The sequence below is a fragment of the Cibotium barometz genome, chromosome 43, assembly GCF_041138505.1.
Source record: "Cibotium barometz isolate CiBa-2024 chromosome 43, ASM4113850v1, whole genome shotgun sequence".
NCBI lineage: Eukaryota > Viridiplantae > Streptophyta > Polypodiopsida > Cyatheales > Cibotiaceae > Cibotium > Cibotium barometz.
In genome coordinates, this window is record NC_141088.1 from 23,383,087 (window position 1) to 23,409,537 (window position 26,451).

General features: G+C 36.4%; 1 pseudogene; it reads right to left on the reverse strand.

Moving 5' to 3' along the window:
* Window positions 1–24,572: 24,572 nt before the first annotated feature.
* LOC147613705 (7-methylxanthine methyltransferase 1-like) lies at window positions 24,573–25,540 on the reverse strand (annotated as a pseudogene).
* Window positions 25,541–26,451: the final 911 nt, after the last annotated feature.

A 26,451-nucleotide genomic window follows, 5' to 3' on the forward strand; every position in this document is an offset into this window, starting at 1 on the left:
ACAAATATTTGTAATAAAAAGGTTGGGGGTAAGTAAACTTTTCTTGTTCATACCTTGGTATGTGGAACTGCAAATAAGATTAATTGTTAAATAGTTACCCTCTTCTTATCCTCATAGCTCATCAATACACATGGAAGAATTGTTCTCAATGCATATTATCATAGGTTGAATTGAGGATAGGGTTTTTCTTAATACATAGTAGTGTTGATGATAATGTAGAAGTGGATCTTGTTCATGGATGGGTTACTTAAATGCAAATCTGTGGCAATGAATGGTAAAAGATGGGTCTTGTCCATAGATGGGTTTGTGGATGCATGCTGATGCTAGAGAACTAATCTTGGTCACTCTTGGATTTATATGATGCATGGATTGAATTTCTTCTTATTCGAGATGTTCCCTTGGTCAATGGTTAATGGAACTGGAATTAACTATATGTAAACCCTCTATATCATGTGCATTCAAGGCTTAATTAAAATACTCGTTATCTATAAATTTCTCATGAATAAAACACACCCTTGTTCTATTCAATCTGTAAATACCCTCTTTAAATGGTACCCTTCTGTATGTAAAAAATGTGTAAAAAAAGGTTATGAAAAAACTCTTTAGCTGAACCCACGTGCTATGCTTACATATTTATGAGTGACCTACCCCCCCTCTCTCCCCCCCCCCCCCCGGGCTCAAAATGTTAAACATAAGGATTTTCCCTTGAAAATGTGAAGTGAGGGTGGTCTTCAATCCTTAGGCTAACCCCCACTCATTGATGAATGACCAATGTGGGATGGCATTGAGTTAATACGCTGGCTCCCACTCATGGATGAAGATCAATGAAATTTTCATTAAGTTCTATTTTTATATCAGCATGGTCTAAGTGTGGGTTAAATGTAGATAGATCTTAACTTCTATTTTAGTATTTGGTTCTGGTGGTGACTTGCTTTTCTATTGCAAGGCAATTTTTAAATATAACAAATATTTGTAATAAAAAGGTTGGGGGTAAGTAAACTTTTCTTGTTCATACCTTGGTATGTGGAACTGCAAATAAGATTAATTGTTAAATAGTTACCCTCTTCTTATCCTCATAGCTCATCAATACACATGGAAGAATTGTTCTCAATGCATATTATCATAGGTTGAATTGAGGATAGGGTTTTTCTTAATACATAGTAGTGTTGATGATAATGTAGAAGTGGATCTTGTTCATGGATGGGTTACTTAAATGCAAATCTGTGGCAATGAATGGTAAAAGATGGGTCTTGTCCATAGATGGGTTTGTGGATGCATGCTGATGCTAGAGAACTAATCTTGGTCACTCTTGGATTTATATGATGCATGGATTGAATTTCTTCTTATTCGAGATGTTACCCTAGGTCAATGGTTAATGGAACTGGAATTAACTATATGTAAACCCTCTATATCATGTGCATTCAAGGCTTAATTAAAATACTCGTTATCTATAAATTTCTCATGAATAAAACACACCCTTGTTCTATTCAATCTGTAAATACCCTCTTTAAATGGTACCCTTTTGTATGTAAAAAATGTGTAAAAAAAGGTTATGAAAAAACTCTTTAGCTGAACCCACGTGCTATGCTTACATATTTATGAGTGACCTACCCCCCCTCTCCCCCCCCCCCCCCCCCCCGGGCTCAAAATGTTAAACATAAGGATTTTTACTTCTTTCTATGCTTAAAGTTATAAATTATCAACATGGTCTAAGTGTGGGTGGAATGTAGATAGATCTTAACTTCTATTTTAGTATTTGGTTGACTTGCTTTTCTGATGCAATGCAATTTTTAAATATAACAAATATTTATAATAAAAAGGTTGGGGGTAAGTAAACTTTCCTTGTTCATACCTTGGTATGTGGAACTGCAAATAAGATTAATTGTTAAATAGTTACCCTCTTCTTATCCTCATAGCTCATCAATACACATGGAAGAATTGTTCTCAATGCATATTATCATAGGTTGAATTGAGGATAGGGTTTTTCTTAATACATAGTAGTGTTGATGATAATGTAGAAGTGGATCTTGTTCATGGATGGGTTACTTAAATGCAAATCTGTGGCAATGAATGGTAAAAGATGGGTCTTGTCCATAGATGGGTTTGTGGATGCATGGTGATGCTAGAGAACTAATCTTGGTCACTCTTGGATCTATATGATGCATGGATTGAATTTCTTCTTATTCGAGATGTTACCCTAGGTCAATGGTTAATGGAACTGGAATTAGCTATATGTAAACCCTCTATATCATGTGCATTCAAGGCTTAATTAAAATTCTCGTTATCTGTAAATTTCTCATGAATAAAACACACCCTTGTTCTATTCAATCTGTAAATACCCTTCTTTAAATGGTACCCTTCTGTATGTAAAAAATGTGTAAAAAAAGGTTTTGAAAATCCTCTTTAGCTGAACCCACGTGCTATGCTTACATATTTATGAGTGACCTACCCCCCCTCCTCCCACCCCCACCCCCCGAGCTACCCCCCCGAGCTGAAAAAGGTTTTGAAAATCCTCTTTAGCTGAACCCACGTGCTATGCTTACATATTTATGAGTGACCTACCCCCCCTCCCCCCCCCCCGAGCTCACAATGTTAAACATAAGGATTTTTACTTCTTTCTATGATTAAAGTTATAAATTCCCATAAAGTGTATGGTTGATAAGCATGTCTCCCCATATAAATTGAGTGGATGGAGCATAAACCCTTTTAAGGGTTGCTTGAATGCCCTCTTTCTCATTCTAGGGAGATCTAAGTTCATTATGGATTCGATTTATGCTACATAGAAATGTCAAGATGAAATGGGTTTTCTTTTCTTAAAGTTTTAATGCATTGGTAAGTCAGTAAATCAAGCAATGATTAGACTTAATGTCTTATGTCTTTTCCCTTGAAAATGTGAAGTGAGGGTGGTCTTCAATCCTTAGGCTAACCCCCACTCATTGATGAATGACCAATGTGGGATGGCATTGAGTTAATACGTTGGCTCCCACTCATGGATGAAGATCAATGAAATTTTCATTAAGTTCTATTTTAATATCAGCATGGTCTAAGTGTGGGTTGAATGTAGATAGATCTTAACTTCTTTTTTAGTATTTGGTTACGGTGGTGACTTGCTTTTATGATGCAAGGCAATTTTTCATTATAAAAAAAATTTGTAATAAAAAGGTTTGGGGTAAGTAAACTTTCCTTGTTCATAGCTTGGTATGTGGAACAACAAATAAGATTAATTGTTAAATAGTTACCCTCTTCTTATCCTTCTCGAAAGTGTCATAGCTCATCAATACGCATAGAAGAATTTTTCTCAATGCATATTATCATAGGTTGAACTGAGGATAGGGTTTTTCTTAATACATAGTAGTGTTGATGATAATGTAGAAGTGGATCTTGTTCATGGTGGCTGGGTTACTTAAATGCAAATCTGTGGCAATGAATGGTAAAAGATTGGTCTTGTCCATAGTTGGGTTTGTGGATGCATGGTGATGCTAGAGAACTAATCTTGCTCACTCTTGGATTTATATGATGCATGGATTGAATTTCTTCTTATTCGAGATGTTACCCTAGGTCTATGGTTAATGGACCTGGGGTTCTCTATATTTAAACCCTCTATATCATGTGCATTCAAGGCTTATTTAAAATACCCCTTATCTGTAAATATTTCATGACTAAAACACACCCTTGTTCTATTCAATCTGTAAATACCCTCTTTAAGTGGTACCCTTCTGTATGTAAAAAATGTGTAAAAAAAGGTTTTAAAAACCCCCTTTAGCTGAACCCACGTGCTATGCTTACATATTTATGAGTGACCTACCCCCCCTCCTCCCCCCCCAAGCTCAAAATGTTAAATGTAAGGATTTTTACTTCTTTCTATGCTTAAAGTTATAAATTCCCATAAAGTGTATGGTTGATAAGCATGTCTCCCCCATATAAATTGAGTGGATGGAGCATAAACCCTTTAAGGGTTGCTTGAATGCCCTCTTTCTCATTCTAGGGAGTTCTAAGTTCATTCTTGATTCAATTTATGCTACATAGAAATGTCAAGGTGAAATGGGTTTTCTTTTCTTAAAGTTTCAATGCATTGGTAAGTCAGTAAATCAAGTAATGATTAGACTTAATGTCTTATGTCTTTTCCCTTGAAAATGTGAAGTGAGGGTGGTCTTCAATCCTTAGGCTAACCCCCACTTATTGATAAATGACCAATGTGGGATGGCAGTGAGTTAATACGTTGGCTCCCACTCAATGAAATTTTCATTAAGTTCTATTTTAATTTTCATTAAGTTCTATTTTAATATTAGCATGGTCTAAGTCTGGGTTCAATGTAGATAGATCTTAACTTCTATTTTAGTATTTGGTTATGGTGGTGACTTGCTTTTCTAATGCAAGGCATACTTTTAAGTTCTATTTTAATATCAGCATGGTCTAAGTCTGGGTTCAATGTAGATAGATTTTAACTTCTATTTTAGTACTTGGTTACCGTGGTGACTTGCTTTTCTAAGTCTGGGTTCAATATAGATAGATCTTAGCTTCTATTTTAGTATTTGGTTAGGGTGGTGACTTGCTTTTCTAATGCAAGGCAATTTTTAAATATAAAAAATTTTTGTAATAAAAAGGTTTGGGGTAAGTAAACTTTCCTTGTTCATACCTTGGTATGTGGAACTGCAAATAAGATTAATTGTTAAATAGTTACCCTCCTCTTATCCTTCTCGAAAATGCATATTATCATAGGTTGAATTGAGGATAGGGTTTTTCTTAATACAAAGTAGTGTTGATGATAATGTAGAAGTGGATCTTGTTCATGGATGGGTTACTTAAATGCAAATCTGTGGTGGCAATGAATGGTAAAAGATGGGTCTTGTCCATAGTTGGGTTTGTGGATGCATGGTGATGCTAGAGAACTAATCTTGGTCACTCTTGGATTTATATGATGCATGGATTGAATTTCTTCTTATTCGAGATGTTACCCTAGGTCTATGGTTAATGGACCTAGGGTTCTCTATATGTAAACCTTCTATATCATGTGCATTCAAGGCTTAATTAAAATACCCATTATCTGTAAGTTTTTCATGACTAAAACACACCCTTTTTCTATTCAATATGTAGATACCCTCTTTAAATGGTAATCTTTTGTATGTAAAAAATGTGTTAGCAAATGTTCTCAAAATGTTAAACGTAAGGATTTTTACTTTTTTCTATGCTTAAAGTTATAAATTCCCATAAAGTGTATGGTTGATAAGCATGTCTTCCCCATATAAATTGAGTGGATGGAGCATAAACCCTTTTAAGGGTTGCTTGAATGCCCTCTTTCTCATTCTAGGGAGATCTAAGTTCATTTTGGATTCGATTTATGCTGCATAGAAATGTCAAGATGAAATGGGTTTTCTTTTCTTAAAGAGTCAATGCATTGGTAAGTCAGTAAATCAAGTAATGATTAGACTTAATGTCTTATGTCTTTTCCCTTGAAAATGTGAAGTGAGGGTGGTCTTCAATCCTTAGGCTAACCCCCACTCATTGATGAATGACCAATGTGGGATGGCATTGAGTTAATACGCTGGCTCCCACTCATGGATGAAGATCAATGAAATTTTCATTAAGTTCTATTTTAATATCAGCATGGTCTAAGTGAGGGTCGAATGTAGATAGATCTTAACTTCTATTTTAGTATTTGGTTATGGTGGTGACTTGCTTTTCTGATGCAAGGTAATTTTTAAATATAACAAATATTTGTAATAAAAAGGTTTGGGGGGGTAAGTAAACTTTCCTTGTTCATACCTTGGTATGTGGAACTACAAATAAGATTAATTGTTAAATAGTTACCCTCTTCTTATCCTTCGCGAAAGTGTCATAGCTCATCTCAATACGCATGGAAGAATTTTTCTCAATGCATATTATCATAGGTTGAATTGAGGATAGGGTTTTTCTTAATACATAGTAGTGTTGATGATAATGTAGAAGTGGATCTTGTTCATGGATGGGTTACTTAAAGCAAAATGAATGGTAAAAGATGGGTCTTGTCCATAGATGGGTTTGTGGATTCATGGTGATGCTAGAGAACTTAAAAAAAGTTCTAAAAAAACCCCTTTAGCTGAACCCACGTGCTATGCTTACATATTTATGAGTGACCTACCCCCCCTCCCTCCCCCCCGAGCTCAAAATGTTAAATGTAAGGATTTTTACTTCTTTTTATGCTTAAAGTTATAAATTCCCATAAAGTGTATGGTTGATAAGCATGTCTCCCCCATATAAATTGAGTGGATGGAGCATAAACCAATATGTATGATGAAAATAAAATTTTCCCTCCAAAAAGCTTGTAATCCAAGGGTCACGTCAGCTTGTCAGAAGCCAGTACATCCATAACTAACTGTCAGGTCCCCACAACCCCATAAACATAACTGTTAGATCCCAAAATTGTGGGGACCCCAATTTGTTTTTCTCATAAATGTAATTTATTGATGAAAAACTCCATGTTAGTATATTTGTATATCAAAAAGATCATTTTCTACTTAGAAAAATGGATTTGTGTGTTAAACCTACAACAGTAAAGTTTTAACAGTCTCTCTCTCACTCTCTCTCTCTCTCTCTCTCTCTCTCTCTCTCTCTCTCTCTCTCTCTTTCTCTCTCTCTCTCTGCTTTAACTTCTTCCTCTGCTTAGCTATGGAGCCTTTGCAAGCTGTATGTATAGCCCCTTGTGAAGCTAGAAAACGGAAGGTTGATTTACACATTCATACTCTTGAAGAGTATTGCAGCTCTAAAAAAACTCATCCTACTGATGCACAATTTGTCCAAGCTCGTAGGATAGCTAAGGAGAAAAATGTAGATCTTTGGGTTGATGGGCATCTCTATCCAGTTGACCCTCCATTAAGAGCAAACCCTCCTTTCCGCAATTTATCATCTTTTATGCAATTTGTTGGTGAAGGAGAGCTTGGCTTGTTAGGATACTGCAGAAGATTGACTACAAGTGGAGCTTGGCAAACCCAGATTCTCCAATCTCAATTGCAAGCATCACAATTCAACCTTTTACAATGTCAAGAAGGACTTAAAACATCATCAGATAAAATGAAAGAGATCCTGCAAAGAATGTGGAGAAGGATGCAAAGATTCAAAGGCTAGAGGAACTTATCAAACGACTCAAAGCAACGCCAAATGGTGCTCGTGAACGCAAAAAGACATTGGCTGGTATAGAATCTCTTATGTTTAAAGGTGGAGCACGGAAGAAAAGGATTCGTACAACAAAGTAAGTAACATAAACTTTCATCATCAATGATTTAAGCAAAATAGTCATGATTTGTGTTTTGCCTGCCAAGAGGTGTGTGGTTCTAATGAAGAGGGATGGAAGGATTTGGTCAAAGCCATTCTGAATACCAAGGATATTCTCTCAATTATTACTGACCCTCATCATCCTAAAATACGCCAAGCTGTTGTCAGCAATGTAGTGAGCGAGATTACCACCTTTATTGATTCTTCATTAATTCAACATGCTTGTGATATTGCTGGAATCAGCATGAAAGGGTACCAAGCAATCCGTCAGGTTGTAAAAGATGCATTTCTAAGATAAGGAATCACTGGCACTTTTTTTCCTACACTCAAGGTGATTCGCAATGTCAGTGAGAAAAGAAAACGATATTGTTCTGTACAAGATTACTTGGGCTTTGAGATACAAACATTGCCTCTCCAATGGATGCATGCATAGCATAGAAAACTCCTGTGAGGCATTGTAGTGGTTGTTCCTCAAAATAATTAGAGGGAAAAATATCTGCTGACATAAGAAAATGGAGAATCATAAGAAAATTAAAAACAAAAAATCTAATATTAGCATGTTAAAGCTGTGTTTATGTTACACTGACAATTTGAAGGATACCTTGGTCTTTGGCCTTGAATGTACAGGTCTCCAAGGGTATACACATGTTGCACTATGGCAACCAGTCCTTCCTTCTTAGTATGCTTGAAGCCTTGTAGCCGCCCCTTCCAATGATGTAGCATATTCCCCAATTGACGCACTCGATGTGGTCCGTTAGAGCTTGGCTGCATGTAGACCCAAGCCCCAACCCTGAATCTTGTTGGAGCCCAAACTCCATTCTCATCTCTTGTGTTATGCAGCACAAGCACCTTCTCCCTAGGTCCTCTCACATTACTGGAAGAGGCCATGGTGGTAAGAAAAGAGAAGAAGGGAAAAGAAAAGCTTGTTTTACAACAGAAGAGTGGAGAGGAGAGGAAGTTCAGGGTTTTCAGTGCAGCAATGGAAAGCTTAAAAGAGGGTTAGAGTTTGAGAATAGGCTTCCTGAACCTAGGGTAGACTAAAGAGGGATAGAGTTTCTGCAGCAATGGAGAGGGAGGGAGCTTGAGGAGGGAGAGCTTGAGAGGGATGGAGTTTCTGTAGCAATGGAGAGCTTAGAAAAGGAAGAAAGAGGGGAGAGGGAGCTTGAGACTGAGGGAGCTTGACAAGGAGGGAGAGCTTGAGAGGTATGGAGTTTCTGCAGCAATGGAGAGCTTAGAAGAGGAAGAAAGAGGTTCAAAATGAGCGTTTGAGAGGGAAAACACACTTTTTGGAAAAAATTAAAAAATTTTAATTTTTAGGGTTTTTCATATACGCGATTCTAGGTGGGGGGACCTCTAAGTTTGGGCCCAAGAGGTAGGGGGACAAGAGTAGTAATTAGGCAAACCAAAGCCTAGGCCCCCTAGGGTCAAAGAAGTCAAAAATGTGCACCCAGCCCTCTTCTTATTGGTCTATTCCTAATCAAAAGTTAATCCAAGAGGCCCTCTTTGGGTCCAAAAAATTCCTAATGTCTTGAGTCATCACCATGATTCAAGATGATTTAAGTAATATTATAGAATAAATTCTTACTTGAATTCTTGCAGCTACATTGATATGGGTACCAAAAACTTCATGTCAAAATGGTTCTATTCGATTCAAGGTAAGACCTCATTGGCAATAGATTCTTTTGAAGGGCTAGTCGGACAAAGGAATTGGGTTCCCCTGAAACAGAAATTCAAAAAAGAATTTTCCAATGTGCAATTGGAATTAATTGAAAATAGCTATAAAGAACCTTAGCCTAAGGGTCTAGATTTTCAGAAATCTTTAGACTATGGTCCAATTAAGGTTCCTATGGACCAATAGCATCAATCCATGTGTAGGGAGGAGATAAATCCAACTTGTAAAAAGAAAATACCCAAAAATGAGTAAATGCTCACATGAGGTGAAGAGTTGAAAATGTACAAGGTTATTAGTAAAAAAACTATAAGCAATATTAAAAGTATGACATATGTAAGGAAGAGGAGTTCTTTAAAGGAGGTGCATATTTCACATAAGATGAAGAGTTGAAAATGTACAAGGTTTATTAGTAAAAAACTATGAGCAATATTAAAAATATGACATATGTAAGGAAGAGGAGTTCTTTAAAGGAGGTGCATATTTCACATAAGATGAAGAGTTGAAAATGTACAAGGTTTATTAATAAAAAATTATGAGCAATATTAAAAGTATGACATATGTAAGGAAGGGGAGTTCTTTAAAGGAGGTGCATATTTCACATAAGATGAAGAGTTGAAAATGTACAAGGTTTATTAGTAAAAAAAACTATGAGCAATATTAAAAATATGACATATGTAAGGAAGGGGAGTTCTTTAAAGGAGGTGCATATTTCACATGCTTGAATGAGTTTTAAACTCATAAAAATTGAGATATTTCATCTCTCCTCTCTCCTCATTCAAGTCTAGTTCCAAAAAGTTAGCTTAACTGACCTAAAAATGGTCAAATATTGACCAAACTGATTTAGAAAATTCTAGAATCAGTTTGTTTGGTTAGGAGCTCAATTTTTCCTATAAATAGAAGCCTCACCCTTGTTGAAAAATAGATAGTGTTTATGCATCGTTACTCTACTCCACCTAAGCCAAGAACTGTGAATTCATTTAATAATTCACTAGTTTCTGGAGCTTCCCTCTTTCTTCAATCCCCATTAGTGACTCCATCAACATACTTAACCAATTGATTGGTTGGGGGCCTCTACCGTGAACAAAGAATCAAGCAAGTTGTAAGGTAATTAGTGAATATTCATCTTTCTATAATTTCTCAATGTTTCTCTCTTCTCAACCCCTCTCAAGCTTGAGAAGTTTAATTGGTATGGTTTTTTTAAATGCTATTGAAGTTTGAATAGTAGTGAAGAGTTACATAATTTAATAAATGCTATTGAAGTTAATTTTCATTTATGTTTAAATTCTAATGATTCTTATGTAAATTCTCTCTCTCACTCAAGGAATGGTCATACTCATGACCCATTCTCAATCCAAATCAAGCTTTTCATAAAGCTTTTCCTTAACCCAAGATAAAGCTATGCTTGAGGCCAAATTAATGGCTTTTTCTTATGCTTTTAGTTTATGTATATTGATGATTCAATCCATTATGGATTAAGGATCCAATTAGAGAATCATTTTAATTATTTCCTTAATGATAAGCTTTATCCCTTAGAAAAATTGAGATTTATCAGTCACATAGCAGCGGAGCTATGGCAAAATTTTTATAAAAATTATGCATAAAAAATTTTCATTCAAAGCATAAAAAGAGGACTTCCTACCATATTCTAGGAATCATCATCCTAGATTAATTGAAAGAATTTCATTATAATCATGGAGAAATTGAATTTTAATATTATGCATAAAGGATAAATTTTTATATCAAAAGTGTTATTTTTACCATTTTTATTTTCATGCATAGAAGTATGCATAATGGATAAATTTTTATATCAAAAGTGTTACTTTTATCATTTTTACTTTCATGCATAGAAGTATGCATAAAGGATAAATTTTTATATCAAAAGTGTTATTTTTACCATTTTTATTTTCATGCATAGAAGTATGCATAATGGATAAATTTTTATATCAAAAGTGTTACTTTTATCATTTTTATTTCATACATAAAAGTATGCATAAAAGAAAATTTTTATATCAAAAGTGTTACTTTTATCATTTTTAATTTTCATGCATAGAAGTATGCATAAAGGAAAATTTTTATATCAAAAGTGTTACTTTTATCATTTTTAATTTTCATGCATAGAAGTATGCATAAAGGAAAAAATTTTATATCAAAAGTGTTACTTTTATCATATTGGATTTCATGCATATAGGTATGCATAAAAGATATTCTTTTTATACTAAAAGTATGATTTTCCTCATAAATGGATTTTATGCTTAACTTAGATGCATAAGAGAAATTCTTTTATTCTAAAAGTATAATTCCCTACCAAATTGAAATCATGCATAAGAAGATGCATAAAAGATTGATTTTAATTTCGAAAGTGTTAGTCTCCTTAAATGGAATTTATGTATAAATAAATGTGTAGAGAAATCTTATATCAAATAAAAGAATTCTCTTTTTTAAAAAAAAGATATGAAATGTGATAAGATGTGATAAGAGGTGTATGAGATGTGATAAGAATTGATAAGATGCGTATGGAAAGTGATAGGATGTGATAAGAGGTGTCTTAAGAGGTGATAAGATGCTTATGAAATAAGTTAGGATGTGATAAGATGAATTAAGATGTGTATGGGGGGATGAGGTAAGAAGTGTATGTGATAGGATAAGATGTATATGGGTTGTGATAGGGCGAGAATGGATGTGATGTAAAAGATTAGATGTGAAGGTATATGGGGTTATATAAATGGGAATGTGAAAATGGATGTATGTATGTGGATGTATGTGAATGTGGATGTAGATGTGGATGTATAGATGTGAATGTGGAATGTGGATGTGGATGTATGTATGTATGTGGATGTAGATGTGGATGTATAGATGTGAATGGGAATGGGGATGTGGATGTATGTGAATGTGAATGTAGATGTGAATGTGGAATGTGGATGTATAGATGTGGATGTATGGGAATGTGGATGTGGATGTATGTGAATGTGAATGTAGATGTGAATGTGGAATGTGGATGTATAGATGTGGATGTATGGGAATGTGGATGTGGATGTATGTGAATGTGAATGTAGATGTGGATGTATAGATGTGAATGTGGAATGTGGATGTGGATGTATGTATGTATGTGGATGTAGATGTGGATGTACGGATGTGTATGTATGAATGTGGATATGGGATGTGGATGTATAAATGAGGATGTGAAAATGGAGGTAAGCATGTAGATGTGGATGCATGTATGTGAATGTGAATGTAGATGTGAATGTGGAATGTGGATGTATAGATGTGGATGTATGGGAATGTGGATGTGGATGTATGTGAATGTGAATGTAGATGTGGATGTATAGATGTGAATGTGGAATGTGGATGTGGATGTATGTATGTATGTGGATGTAGATGTGGATATATGGATGTGTATGTATGAATGTGGATATGGGATGTGGATGTATAAATGAGGATGTGAAAATGGAGATAAGCATGTAGATGTGGATGTATGGATGTGAATGTGGATGTGGATGTGGATGTATGGATGTGGATATGGATGTGAATATATGATATGTGATGTGAAGGAATCTGAAGTGAAGAGATGGAAAAGGAGGTGATTGGATGAGTACACATATACATGGAATGTGGAATAAGTAATGTGGATTAATGAGGGATAATGTGGAAAAATGAGAGTTAATATAGAAACTGTATTTGTAAACTGTTTGTAAATGCTGTTTGTAAATGGCTGTTTTATGTCAAGAATGCTGGGGAAGCATTTTGGACCGTCTTGTGATTAAGGTCGTGGAGACCTAACTAATAAAGTTGCAACTGCTGACGGAGAGTCAATGGAGGACGTCTCGCGTAGCAAGGTCGACCGAGGTCTTGACCAGCCTCGGTTCGATTAAAATGGTGAGCTTCCGGTACGGTGGATGAGGGACCAAGGAAGCGGCCTATGAGTGAAGCGCTAGGTCACCTGCGAAGGATCCTAGAGGGTGCTGACCATACGGTGCTCGGCTCTGGGTCGCCTAGGATACCCACGCATGCGTCGAGGAAGATATTGGAACAAGGAGTAAGAGTTGTTTTGTGAAACCGGGCATGGATCTGGTTGACTGACCTTGCTGGTCCTCAACGGATGAGTCCATGGCTCTTTTATATGGATCTGTTGGTTGATCTTGCTGATCTTCAACGAGAGTCCATCTTGATAAGTGATTATATTGCCGAGTATTATGGGCTAGGAACTATGGAAACGGCCTCTGTGTGGACAGGTGGTGAGCGTTCTAGTTGCCAATGATGCCATAGATACTCTGATGAAGGAATGATGGGAAATTATGAATCAACTGGATAAATTGGGAGATTGTGATCAGTGGTACTATGGTTTCATTAAAGGATTGTTTTAAAGTTAGTTGATGCTAAGAAAAAGGCAATTTTCATATTGGGTGTGTAAGTGGTGTGGCTAGTTTTATGTTTGCATGAAATTCCGGCTAGGGGGCCTTGGAACTCTTTTCCTTGGTACCCGGGACAAAACCTAACCAAATTCCAAATTGGATCCCATCACTACAGTGGTTGGGCGGTTGGCTAACCCATGGGATCGGATGGGGTTAGGCTGGACTGATGGATCCATAAATCGAGACTCAACTTTGTTTTTACGATAGATAAAGTAAATCCCGGATAGAAATTGTTCTATGGATAGGAATCAACGGCTGTGCCTCTTGATGGGGAAAAAAGCGTTGATCCCAATGATCCAAGTGCAAGTTTCTACCTTGATTTGACCAAGTACCGTTAAAGGTGCAGTCAGATCAGTTGATCCGTAATGATCTTGACTACGTTAGAGTAAAGAGTTATCCTGGTGGAATCGCCCATGCTTTCCGAGTAAAGGAAGTTTTTTCAGTTTCGGTTTTGGACAAACCGACGGATTAGTATCTTGTCCGGATATCCGTGGGCGAGGCCCCGAGTGTGAGACCCCTACCCACGCATGATGTGCTACTTCCGCTGCTAGTACCCCCGAATCCGTTGCGCGGTGGGAACAGGGATCTCTCACTTAAAAATATAAATTCCCATAAAGTGTATGGTTGATAAGCATGCCTCGCCCATAAAAATGAGTGGATGGAGCATAAACCCTTTAAGGGTTGCTTATATGCCCAATTTCTCATTCTAGGGAGATCTAAGTTCATTCTGGATTCGATTTATGCTGCATAGAAATGTCAAGATAAAATGGGTTTTCTTTTCTTAAAGTTTCAATGCATTGGTAAGTGAGTAAATCAAGTAATGATTAGACTTAATGTCTTATGTCTTTTGCCTTGAAAATGTGAAGTGAGGGTGGTCTTCAATCCTTAGGCTAACCCCCACTCATTGATGAATGACCAATGTGGGATGGCATTGAGTTAATACGCTGGCTCCCACTCATGGATGAAGATCAATGAAATTTTCATTAAGTTCTATTTTTATATCAGCATGGTCTAAGTGTGGGTTGAATGTAGATAGATCTGAACTTCTATTTTAGTATTTGGTTATGGTGGTGACTTGCTTTTCTAATGCAAGGCAATTTTTAAATATAACAAATATTTGTAATAAAAAGGTTGGGGGTAAGTAAACTTTTCTTGTTCATACCTTGGTATGTGGAACTGCAAATAAGATTAATTGTTAAATAGTTACCCTCTTCTTATCCTCATAGCTCATCAATACACATGGAAGAATTGTTCTCAATGCATATTATCATAGGTTGAATTGAGGATAGGGTTTTTCTTAATACATAGTAGTGTTGATGATAATGTAGAAGTGGATCTTGTTCATGGATGGGTTACTTAAATGCAAATCTGTGGCAATGAATGGTAAAAGATGGGTCTTGTCCATAGATGGGTTTGTGGATGCATGCTGATGCTAGAGAACTAATCTTGGTCACTCTTGGATTTATATGATGCATGGATTGAATTTCTTCTTATTCGAGATGTTCCCTTGGTCAATGGTTAATGGAACTGGAATTAACTATATGTAAACCCTCTATATCATGTGCATTCAAGGCTTAATTAAAATACTCGTTATCTATAAATTTCTCATGAATAAAACACACCCTTGTTCTATTCAATCTGTAAATACCCTCTTTAAATGGTACCCTTCTGTATGTAAAAAATGTGTAAAAAAAGGTTATGAAAAAACTCTTTAGCTGAACCCACGTGCTATGCTTACATATTTATGAGTGACCTACCCCCCCTCTCTCCCCCCCCCCCCCGGGCTCAAAATGTTAAACATAAGGATTTTCCCTTGAAAATGTGAAGTGAGGGTGGTCTTCAATCCTTAGGCTAACCCCCACTCATTGATGAATGACCAATGTGGGATGGCATTGAGTTAATACGCTGGCTCCCACTCATGGATGAAGATCAATGAAATTTTCATTAAGTTCTATTTTTATATCAGCATGGTCTAAGTGTGGGTTAAATGTAGATAGATCTTAACTTCTATTTTAGTATTTGGTTCTGGTGGTGACTTGCTTTTCTATTGCAAGGCAATTTTTAAATATAACAAATATTTGTAATAAAAAGGTTGGGGGTAAGTAAACTTTTCTTGTTCATACCTTGGTATGTGGAACTGCAAATAAGATTAATTGTTAAATAGTTACCCTCTTCTTATCCTCATAGCTCATCAATACACATGGAAGAATTGTTCTCAATGCATATTATCATAGGTTGAATTGAGGATAGGGTTTTTCTTAATACATAGTAGTGTTGATGATAATGTAGAAGTGGATCTTGTTCATGGATGGGTTACTTAAATGCAAATCTGTGGCAATGAATGGTAAAAGATGGGTCTTGTCCATAGATGGGTTTGTGGATGCATGCTGATGCTAGAGAACTAATCTTGGTCACTCTTGGATTTATATGATGCATGGATTGAATTTCTTCTTATTCGAGATGTTACCCTAGGTCAATGGTTAATGGAACTGGAATTAACTATATGTAAACCCTCTATATCATGTGCATTCAAGGCTTAATTAAAATACTCGTTATCTATAAATTTCTCATGAATAAAACACACCCTTGTTCTATTCAATCTGTAAATACCCTCTTTAAATGGTACCCTTCTGTATGTAAAAAATGTGTAAAAAAAGGTTATGAAAAAACTCTTTAGCTGAACCCACGTGCTATGCTTACATATTTATGAGTGACCTACCCCCCCTCTCCCCCCCCCCCCCCCCCCCCGGGCTCAAAATGTTAAACATAAGGATTTTTACTTCTTTCTATGCTTAAAGTTATAAATTATCAACATGGTCTAAGTGTGGGTGGAATGTAGATAGATCTTAACTTCTATTTTAGTATTTGGTTGACTTGCTTTTCTGATGCAATGCAATTTTTAAATATAACAAATATTTATAATAAAAAGGTTGGGGGTAAGTAAACTTTCCTTGTTCATACCTTGGTATGTGGAACTGCAAATAAGATTAATTGTTAAATAGTTACCCTCTTCTTATCCTCATAGCTCATCAATACACATGGAAGAATTGTTCTCAATGCATATTATCATAGGTTGAATTGAGGATAGGGTTTTTCTTAATACATAGTAGTGTTGATGATAATGTAGAAGTGGATCTTGTTCATGGATGGGTTACTTAAATGCAAATCTGTGGCAATGAATGGTAAAAGATGGGTCTTGTCCATAGATGGGTTTGTGGATGCATGGTGATGCTAGAGAACTAATCTTGGTCACTCTTGGATCTATATGATGCATGGATTGAATTTCTTCTTATTCGAGATGTTACCCTAGGTCAATGGTTAATGGAACTGGAATTAGCTATATGTAAACCCTCTATATCATGTGCATTCAAGGCTTAATTAAAATTCTCGTTATCTGTAAATTTCTCATGAATAAAACACACCCTTGTTCTATTCAATCTGTAAATACCCTTCTTTAAATGGTACCCTTCTGTATGTAAAAAATGTGTAAAAAAAGGTTTTGAAAATCCTCTTTAGCTGAACCCACGTGCTATGCTTACATATTTATGAGTGACCTACCCCCCCTCCTCCCACCCCCACCCCCCGAGCTACCCCCCCGAGCTGAAAAAGGTTTTGAAAATCCTCTTTAGCTGAACCCACGTGCTATGCTTACATATTTATGAGTGACCTACCCCCCCTCCCCCCCCCCCCCCCCCCCCCCCCGAGCTCACAATGTTAAACATAAGGATTTTTACTTCTTTCTATGATTAAAGTTATAAATTCCCATAAAGTGTATGGTTGATAAGCATGTCTCCCCATATAAATTGAGTGGATGGAGCATAAACCCTTTTAAGGGTTGCTTGAATGCCCTCTTTCTCATTCTAGGGAGATCTAAGTTCATTATGGATTCGATTTATGCTACATAGAAATGTCAAGATGAAATGGGTTTTCTTTTCTTAAAGTTTTAATGCATTGGTAAGTCAGTAAATCAAGCAATGATTAGACTTAATGTCTTATGTCTTTTCCCTTGAAAATGTGAAGTGAGGGTGGTCTTCAATCCTTAGGCTAACCCCCACTCATTGATGAATGACCAATGTGGGATGGCATTGAGTTAATACGTTGGCTCCCACTCATGGATGAAGATCAATGAAATTTTCATTAAGTTCTATTTTAATATCAGCATGGTCTAAGTGTGGGTTGAATGTAGATAGATCTTAACTTCTTTTTTAGTATTTGGTTACGGTGGTGACTTGCTTTTATGATGCAAGGCAATTTTTCATTATAAAAAAAATTTGTAATAAAAAGGTTTGGGGTAAGTAAACTTTCCTTGTTCATAGCTTGGTATGTGGAACAACAAATAAGATTAATTGTTAAATAGTTACCCTCTTCTTATCCTTCTCGAAAGTGTCATAGCTCATCAATACGCATAGAAGAATTTTTCTCAATGCATATTATCATAGGTTGAACTGAGGATAGGGTTTTTCTTAATACATAGTAGTGTTGATGATAATGTAGAAGTGGATCTTGTTCATGGTGGCTGGGTTACTTAAATGCAAATCTGTGGCAATGAATGGTAAAAGATTGGTCTTGTCCATAGTTGGGTTTGTGGATGCATGGTGATGCTAGAGAACTAATCTTGCTCACTCTTGGATTTATATGATGCATGGATTGAATTTCTTCTTATTCGAGATGTTACCCTAGGTCTATGGTTAATGGACCTGGGGTTCTCTATATTTAAACCCTCTATATCATGTGCATTCAAGGCTTATTTAAAATACCCCTTATCTGTAAATATTTCATGACTAAAACACACCCTTGTTCTATTCAATCTGTAAATACCCTCTTTAAGTGGTACCCTTCTGTATGTAAAAAATGTGTAAAAAAAGGTTTTAAAAACCCCCTTTAGCTGAACCCACGTGCTATGCTTACATATTTATGAGTGACCTACCCCCCCTCCTCCCCCCCCAAGCTCAAAATGTTAAATGTAAGGATTTTTACTTCTTTCTATGCTTAAAGTTATAAATTCCCATAAAGTGTATGGTTGATAAGCATGTCTCCCCCATATAAATTGAGTGGATGGAGCATAAACCCTTTAAGGGTTGCTTGAATGCCCTCTTTCTCATTCTAGGGAGTTCTAAGTTCATTCTTGATTCAATTTATGCTACATAGAAATGTCAAGGTGAAATGGGTTTTCTTTTCTTAAAGTTTCAATGCATTGGTAAGTCAGTAAATCAAGTAATGATTAGACTTAATGTCTTATGTCTTTTCCCTTGAAAATGTGAAGTGAGGGTGGTCTTCAATCCTTAGGCTAACCCCCACTTATTGATAAATGACCAATGTGGGATGGCAGTGAGTTAATACGTTGGCTCCCACTCAATGAAATTTTCATTAAGTTCTATTTTAATTTTCATTAAGTTCTATTTTAATATTAGCATGGTCTAAGTCTGGGTTCAATGTAGATAGATCTTAACTTCTATTTTAGTATTTGGTTATGGTGGTGACTTGCTTTTCTAATGCAAGGCATACTTTTAAGTTCTATTTTAATATCAGCATGGTCTAAGTCTGGGTTCAATGTAGATAGATTTTAACTTCTATTTTAGTACTTGGTTACCGTGGTGACTTGCTTTTCTAAGTCTGGGTTCAATATAGATAGATCTTAGCTTCTATTTTAGTATTTGGTTAGGGTGGTGACTTGCTTTTCTAATGCAAGGCAATTTTTAAATATAAAAAATTTTTGTAATAAAAAGGTTTGGGGTAAGTAAACTTTCCTTGTTCATACCTTGGTATGTGGAACTGCAAATAAGATTAATTGTTAAATAGTTACCCTCCTCTTATCCTTCTCGAAAATGCATATTATCATAGGTTGAATTGAGGATAGGGTTTTTCTTAATACAAAGTAGTGTTGATGATAATGTAGAAGTGGATCTTGTTCATGGATGGGTTACTTAAATGCAAATCTGTGGTGGCAATGAATGGTAAAAGATGGGTCTTGTCCATAGTTGGGTTTGTGGATGCATGGTGATGCTAGAGAACTAATCTTGGTCACTCTTGGATTTATATGATGCATGGATTGAATTTCTTCTTATTCGAGATGTTACCCTAGGTCTATGGTTAATGGACCTAGGGTTCTCTATATGTAAACCTTCTATATCATGTGCATTCAAGGCTTAATTAAAATACCCATTATCTGTAAGTTTTTCATGACTAAAACACACCCTTTTTCTATTCAATATGTAGATACCCTCTTTAAATGGTAATCTTTTGTATGTAAAAAATGTGTTAGCAAATGTTCTCAAAATGTTAAACGTAAGGATTTTTACTTTTTTCTATGCTTAAAGTTATAAATTCCCATAAAGTGTATGGTTGATAAGCATGTCTTCCCCATATAAATTGAGTGGATGGAGCATAAACCCTTTTAAGGGTTGCTTGAATGCCCTCTTTCTCATTCTAGGGAGATCTAAGTTCATTTTGGATTCGATTTATGCTGCATAGAAATGTCAAGATGAAATGGGTTTTCTTTTCTTAAAGAGTCAATGCATTGGTAAGTCAGTAAATCAAGTAATGATTAGACTTAATGTCTTATGTCTTTTCCCTTGAAAATGTGAAGTGAGGGTGGTCTTCAATCCTTAGGCTAACCCCCACTCATTGATGAATGACCAATGTGGGATGGCATTGAGTTAATACGCTGGCTCCCACTCATGGATGAAGATCAATGAAATTTTCATTAAGTTCTATTTTAATATCAGCATGGTCTAAGTGAGGGTCGAATGTAGATAGATCTTAACTTCTATTTTAGTATTTGGTTATGGTGGTGACTTGCTTTTCTGATGCAAGGTAATTTTTAAATATAACAAATATTTGTAATAAAAAGGTTTGGGGGGGTAAGTAAACTTTCCTTGTTCATACCTTGGTATGTGGAACTACAAATAAGATTAATTGTTAAATAGTTACCCTCTTCTTATCCTTCGCGAAAGTGTCATAGCTCATCTCAATACGCATGGAAGAATTTTTCTCAATGCATATTATCATAGGTTGAATTGAGGATAGGGTTTTTCTTAATACATAGTAGTGTTGATGATAATGTAGAAGTGGATCTTGTTCATGGATGGGTTACTTAAAGCAAAATGAATGGTAAAAGATGGGTCTTGTCCATAGATGGGTTTGTGGATTCATGGTGATGCTAGAGAACTTAAAAAAAGTTCTAAAAAAACCCCTTTAGCTGAACCCACGTGCTATGCTTACATATTTATGAGTGACCTACCCCCCCTCCCTCCCCCCCGAGCTCAAAATGTTAAATGTAAGGATTTTTACTTCTTTTTATGCTTAAAGTTATAAATTCCCATAAAGTGTATGGTTGATAAGCATGTCTCCCCCATATAAATTGAGTGGATGGAGCATAAACCAATATGTATGATGAAAATAAAATTTTCCCTCCAAAAAGCTTGTAATCCAAGGGTCACGTCAGCTTGTCAGAAGCCAGTACATCCATAACTAACTGTCAGGTCCCCACAACCCCATAAACATAACTGTTAGATCCCAAAATTGTGGGGACCCCAATTTGTTTTTCTCATAAATGTAATTTATTGATGAAAAACTCCATGTTAGTATATTTGTATATCAAAAAGATCATTTTCTACTTAGAAAAATGGATTTGTGTGTTAAACCTACAACAGTAAAGTTTTAACAGTCTCTCTCTCACTCTCTCTCTCTCTCTCTCTCTCTCTCTCTCTCTCTTTCTCTCTCTCTCTCTGCTTTAACTTCTTCCTCTGCTTAGCTATGGAGCCTTTGCAAGCTGTATGTATAGCCCCTTGTGAAGCTAGAAAACGGAAGGTTGATTTACACATTCATACTCTTGAAGAGTATTGCAGCTCTAAAAAAACTCATCCTACTGATGCACAATTTGTCCAAGCTCGTAGGATAGCTAAGGAGAAAAATGTAGATCTTTGGGTTGATGGGCATCTCTATCCAGTTGACCCTCCATTAAGAGCAAACCCTCCTTTCCGCAATTTATCATCTTTTATGCAATTTGTTGGTGAAGGAGAGCTTGGCTTGTTAGGATACTGCAGAAGATTGACTACAAGTGGAGCTTGGCAAACCCAGATTCTCCAATCTCAATTGCAAGCATCACAATTCAACCTTTTACAATGTCAAGAAGGACTTAAAACATCATCAGATAAAATGAAAGAGATCCTGCAAAGAATGTGGAGAAGGATGCAAAGATTCAAAGGCTAGAGGAACTTATCAAACGACTCAAAGCAACGCCAAATGGTGCTCGTGAACGCAAAAAGACATTGGCTGGTATAGAATCTCTTATGTTTAAAGGTGGAGCACGGAAGAAAAGGATTCGTACAACAAAGTAAGTAACATAAACTTTCATCATCAATGATTTAAGCAAAATAGTCATGATTTGTGTTTTGCCTGCCAAGAGGTGTGTGGTTCTAATGAAGAGGGATGGAAGGATTTGGTCAAAGCCATTCTGAATACCAAGGATATTCTCTCAATTATTACTGACCCTCATCATCCTAAAATACGCCAAGCTGTTGTCAGCAATGTAGTGAGCGAGATTACCACCTTTATTGATTCTTCATTAATTCAACATGCTTGTGATATTGCTGGAATCAGCATGAAAGGGTACCAAGCAATCCGTCAGGTTGTAAAAGATGCATTTCTAAGATAAGGAATCACTGGCACTTTTTTTCCTACACTCAAGGTGATTCGCAATGTCAGTGAGAAAAGAAAACGATATTGTTCTGTACAAGATTACTTGGGCTTTGAGATACAAACATTGCCTCTCCAATGGATGCATGCATAGCATAGAAAACTCCTGTGAGGCATTGTAGTGGTTGTTCCTCAAAATAATTAGAGGGAAAAATATCTGCTGACATAAGAAAATGGAGAATCATAAGAAAATTAAAAACAAAAAATCTAATATTAGCATGTTAAAGCTGTGTTTATGTTACACTGACAATTTGAAGGATACCTTGGTCTTTGGCCTTGAATGTACAGGTCTCCAAGGGTATACACATGTTGCACTATGGCAACCAGTCCTTCCTTCTTAGTATGCTTGAAGCCTTGTAGCCGCCCCTTCCAATGATGTAGCATATTCCCCAATTGACGCACTCGATGTGGTCCGTTAGAGCTTGGCTGCATGTAGACCCAAGCCCCAACCCTGAATCTTGTTGGAGCCCAAACTCCATTCTCATCTCTTGTGTTATGCAGCACAAGCACCTTCTCCCTAGGTCCTCTCACATTACTGGAAGAGGCCATGGTGGTAAGAAAAGAGAAGAAGGGAAAAGAAAAGCTTGTTTTACAACAGAAGAGTGGAGAGGAGAGGAAGTTCAGGGTTTTCAGTGCAGCAATGGAAAGCTTAAAAGAGGGTTAGAGTTTGAGAATAGGCTTCCTGAACCTAGGGTAGACTAAAGAGGGATAGAGTTTCTGCAGCAATGGAGAGGGAGGGAGCTTGAGGAGGGAGAGCTTGAGAGGGATGGAGTTTCTGTAGCAATGGAGAGCTTAGAAAAGGAAGAAAGAGGGGAGAGGGAGCTTGAGACTGAGGGAGCTTGACAAGGAGGGAGAGCTTGAGAGGTATGGAGTTTCTGCAGCAATGGAGAGCTTAGAAGAGGAAGAAAGAGGTTCAAAATGAGCGTTTGAGAGGGAAAACACACTTTTTGGAAAAAATTAAAAAATTTTAATTTTTAGGGTTTTTCATATACGCGATTCTAGGTGGGGGGACCTCTAAGTTTGGGCCCAAGAGGTAGGGGGACAAGAGTAGTAATTAGGCAAACCAAAGCCTAGGCCCCCTAGGGTCAAAGAAGTCAAAAATGTGCACCCAGCCCTCTTCTTATTGGTCTATTCCTAATCAAAAGTTAATCCAAGAGGCCCTCTTTGGGTCCAAAAAATTCCTAATGTCTTGAGTCATCACCATGATTCAAGATGATTTAAGTAATATTATAGAATAAATTCTTACTTGAATTCTTGCAGCTACATTGATATGGGTACCAAAACTTCATGTCAAAATGGTTCTATTCGATTCAAGGTAAGACCTCATTGGCAATAGATTCTTTTGAAGGGCTAGTCGGACAAAGGAATTGGCATAAACCATCCAAGAGAGAAATTGCTAATTCAGGGATTGGCTCAGCAATCAAACCCGCCTAAAGTCAAGTTGGTTCTCTCTTCTAATCTTTGGTTAAAAGGAATAAAATTCACTAGATAAGTTGTATGAACCAAGTACCAAACCCCCGCCTCCTCTTATGAAAAGAACACTTTTAAGGTTAAAGTTCTTAAAAGGAAATTATCTTGGTCTACATGACCCAAGTTGTCGAATCGCATCAAAAGACCCAATCTGAAGTAGTTCTTATGCACTACTATTTGGGCATGTACTTCATTCAATATGATGATGGTATTGTGATCAAATAGTCAAAAAGACCATTTGGAAAAATCGCATTGCTTTGGGAATTTTCTTCTCAATCCACTTTCTTATGTATCTTGAGCATACTAGTTCCAAAGTTGTCGGAGAATGTGGATTTAGAACCTACTCTTCAAGAGCTTTCGAACGATAGGTCACATGAGGCGGTTTTAACAAAATCTTGGATCTTGCAAAATGGGAATTGGGATTTTTCCAAACTCCCTAATATGGTCTTCAAAGTACATCAAGTCATTATTGTTTTATTTCTTATTGTACCTTTATTGAGCTCACTCTATTCGAGTACATTGATTCAGTCTTCTCCTACTCTCTCACTCCCACTCTCTTCTCTTTGTTTTCTTGTGTGTTTATGTGTGAGCTAGGATATAACAAAAAGTTCTAATACCATGTTGAGCTTGCAAGATACACCTTCATGGATCGTAAAGACATAATTAGAAGAGATTAATTAAATGCATGATTAGCACAAGTAGATAGATTCAATGTTCATACAAAACATTTTTTCTTATACTTCAAAAAAAATGTCCAAATGTAAAACTTTGAAGGTTTTAAGAAAAAATATTAACTATTTAAGGCCTTACAAATTGCAACCTTTTATGACTTTCTAGAAGGTTCTTTTCCAAAATTTTCCATTTACCCAACACTTAACCTTAGTTTTTTGTGAACAATAGATATATTGAAATGAATTAACAGAGCTATCCAATTATGTGATGATAAGAGCATATCACAAATGGCAATTCACATGTTTGCAATTGGTTTGTTTACACTTACATGATGTCCATATTAAATATCCAATGCTAGGCAGAATATGTCTAATTGTAAAGCGAAGCTTAAACATTAGTGGGCATTAAGCATCATTGAAGAGTTGCACAACTGCATAAGAAGACCATGGATGTGCCCAATAGGAATCCCAACTTGTTATATTGTCCAAACCCCTCTTCATCAACTCTTCAAATTTCTCGTAAATGGCCTCACACTTTTCGGTGCCAACATGTCCCTCTATTACATTCCAAAATGCACTCTTGTAGAACCTACTCTGCCTCATAGGAGAATTTGCTTGAATTGTTACTCTATTGTTGCCAGTACTTGTCCCCAATGGGCTCTTCTATAACTTCAATTCTGTGAAGTCTCAAAGTCGAGACAAGATTTGCTGCAGATATGATCTCCTCTATAGTTGCCAAATACTTGGGAACATTAAAAGTGTCCAACTTGCTCTGATCTACCACTCCTTGCAGTTAAATGAGGTTAATCATCAAAGTGGCTAATATTTGGGAGGGTGACAATCCCTTGTGGTACCTAGGTGTGTATATGTGGTTAGTTATTGTGTGTATAGCCAAGTGTGGTGACTAGGTAAGGGAATGGGGAGGATTAGAAAAAGGTGGTCAATTAAAGTTAGTTAGCACATGATTAAGGTCGTGATCTATATGCCTAACATAGAATCATGATCCATTCAATTAAAGGGAATGGGGAGGATTAGAAAAAGGTGGTCAATTAAAGTTAGTTAGCACATGATTAAGGTCGTGATCTATATGCCTAACATAGAATCATGATCCATTCAATTACACTCCACCATTAAGTTACAATATTTAGGATACCTCTTGGATCAACTGTTGCCATGAAATCGCGAGATTTCTGAAGCAATTGTCCTCTTGTTGGGCTGATGGGAAGGAAAATGGTCTAGATGACATGGAATGAGAAAGAACATTAAGTCACTATAGGAACCATCTCCTCGCCTACTGTGCGACACCTAAAGAATGTGCCTAAATCATGTTGGAATTGCTTGGCATAGACTCTCCCTATGGCCTCATTCGCCATCCACCCAGATCTTCCCTTATTCCACTCCATAGATCGGGGCTCCAAAACTATGACAGGGGTCTAATAAAAAGAAGAATTAATATTTTTTTTCCCAAAAGCCTTGATCTATGTAATGGGGCTATGGACTACAACATGACCTCTACACCTACTACACACCCCGAGTGCCACAAAGAGGTAAAGATAATTTTAAAAAACTCCACCAAGGGGGCTACAACACAAGGTTCCAAAGATTAGCCACTTTTGTAGGTAGTGGACACACCCCAATATGTAGGAAAATCTTAACTAATCTGATATTTATTAGGCCAATGACATGAAATAGGAAAGGATAATTAATTACTTGAGAAATCCAGTGCAAGCAACATGAGGAGAAGACCAAATCAAGAGGCAAGCTAGGAAAGAGCCGTCACACACACACACACACACACATATGTATATACATACATACATACATACATACATACATATATATATATATACATATGTATATACACACATACATATATGTATATACATACATATATACATACATACATACATACATACATACATATATATATATATACATATATACATATATGTATATGTATATATTAAAAAGATGCAGGGGGGAAGAGAGCTTGAGCTCTTGCAAGCACACACACACTCACAAAACCCTAATAGAGAACACACAAGGTGAGAGGCTGAATATCTTCTTCTTCTTCACTCAACACTCAACACACCATATACAAAGATAAGAGTACACATAATATAAAAGGTACTTAACCAATACATACACGGGTTCTCTATAGTGTGAACCCAACTAGACTGTGATTGCTGACCTGCATTCTGTGCAACCACACTTACACTCACATCAGCCCCAACAGCTTCTTTTTCAATAGCATACCAGCTGCTCATCTCATCAAAGACAACAT